The sequence below is a fragment of the Trichosurus vulpecula genome, chromosome 6 (genome assembly GCF_011100635.1).
Source record: "Trichosurus vulpecula isolate mTriVul1 chromosome 6, mTriVul1.pri, whole genome shotgun sequence".
NCBI lineage: Eukaryota > Metazoa > Chordata > Mammalia > Diprotodontia > Phalangeridae > Trichosurus > Trichosurus vulpecula.
The window spans coordinates 219,987,295-219,989,489 of record NC_050578.1 but is presented as its reverse complement, the minus strand read 5'-3'; the positions used below and the strand labels follow the sequence as shown (position 1 = coordinate 219,989,489).

The following is a 2,195-nucleotide window of genomic DNA, read 5'->3' as shown; positions in this document are numbered from 1 at the left end:
CAACAGATTGGCCATATCTTAATGCATGTGTCATTCTGTATGTCTAGTCCATCACCTCTTTGCCAAGAGTGGTATGTACTATTTCCTCACCTGTGTTTTGAAGACATGATTTGAAGACACGATCTACTGGTCTGAATTCTGAGGTCTTTCAAAGTTTTCCCCTTGTGGTCATCAGATAACTTGTTCCTCTAGTTCTTAGTTCATTCTGCATTAGTTAATAAAAGTATTTCTGTATCACTCCAAAGTAGTCATATTCATCACTTCTTATGATGAAATAAAATTTTAAGATATTTCTACACAGAATTTTCTCAGCTATTCCCCAATTGAAGGAAGCAGTATGTAAACAGTTTATGATTACAGTAGATTGAGCAAGTGCTTTTCATTGTTCTGACTTTATAAATGGCAATTTTCCATGGGAAATTTCCTACAGTCCTTCAGGGTTGTAATATCTAGTATACTGATAGACCTTTGTAATAATTCCAATTCTTGGTGCAAAGTAAAATGCAAAGATTTAGAATCCAGTTTCCTCATTTTTGCTTTTTTTATGATTTTAGAGCACAAGGATCATGTTGTAAATGGAGATTTTTCTCATGATCAATTAGGGTTTAGTTGTGGAAAATGGTCCTTTGAGATGTCATACAAAAACAGCCTCTGTTTCCTTGGAAGGGATTAACAGTGGTGGTTATTTGGCAGAACAACATTTACACATTTGGATAAAGGTGGATGTTGGCAAAAAAGGCATATCATACAGTATTGGGCCACAGGGAAAACATGGAGGGAACCAAATTTGTTCATCTCCACTTTGCTTATAAGGACCTGCCATGGCATAGAAAAACAAAGTATGGGGAGTGAGACAGTTGAATGGGCATGTAGGAGGTAGTCAATGAATATTTCCTGAACACATCAAAAGACATATCCCAATTTTAGTTCTGTATTCTATTTTAATCTCCTTTTCTTCTCTCTAATAGGCACTCTTTCTGAGACAGATGTCTGACAACAACTGCACTGCTGTGACTGAATTCATTATTTTGGGGTTAACAGATGATCCAATCCTTCGTGTCATCCTCTTTGTGGTATTTCTGGGTGTCTATGTCATCACATTAGTTGGTAATCTTAGCATAATCATATTGATTAGAAATACCTCTAATCTTCACACTCCAATGTATCTTTTCCTCAGCAACTTGGCTTTTGTGGATATTGGATATTCCTCATCTGTCACACCTCTCATGCTCATGAACTACCTTGGGGACACAATCTTAATTCCTCTTGGAGGCTGTATGGCCCAAATATGTTGTGAAACCATCTTTGGGACAACTGAGAGCTTCTTGCTGGCTGTGATGGCCTATGATCGTTATGTGGCCATCTGTAGCCCCCTACTGTACTCCACCAACATGTCAGCTAGAGTCTGCACTCTCTTACTCATCATATCCTATGTGGGTGGTTGTGTGAATGCTTCACCTTTTACTGGTTGCTTATTAAATCGTTCCTTCTGTGGACCCAATAAGATCAATCACTTTTTCTGTGATTATTCACCACTTTTGGAGCTTTCCCAAGCTCAAGATGATTTGGCAGAAATTCTTCCTGCTGCCTTTGCTGGATCAGTAGTTGTGATCACAGTGTTAATTATCACAATTTCTTATGCATACATTGTCTTGGAGATCCAAAGCTTTCTCAACTTGCACCTCCCACCTCACAGCAGTGACGCTGTTCCATAGGACCACTACATTCATTTATGTGATGCCCAACTCCAGCTACACAATAGAGGAGAATAAAGTGGTATCTGTTTTTTACACTGTAATGATCCCCATGTTGAACCCCCTGATCTACAGTCTAAGGAACAATGAAGTAAAAGGGGCCCTGAGAAAACTGATGAGTAGGAAACACTTATTTCCATGAATTCTTATCAAATGCAACATATATTTATTACATATTCTGTGCCAGACATGGCTGGGTTTGGGGAATACAAGGACAAAAGTGAAAGTGTCTTTGCCCATAAGGAGCTAATACATCCTACTGATATAATGGTTGTGATTAAGTCATATCAAGCAATTGGCTTTAGAAAAGGTGTATTTTTGTTTTAACAGGTTAAATTTGTGAATTAAATGTTGATCAGAAAGATCTGAAAATATATGCAATATTCAGCACCCATGAACCTCCTACCTCTGCACAGGAGTAAGTAGAGGTATCTTTTTTTA

At 37.9% G+C, this 2,195-nt stretch overlaps 1 pseudogene; it reads left to right on the top strand.

Annotated features, from left to right (window-relative positions):
• The first annotated feature begins 986 nt into the window (after positions 1-986).
• LOC118854914 lies at positions 987-1,896 on the top strand (annotated as a pseudogene).
• Positions 1,897-2,195: the final 299 nt, after the last annotated feature.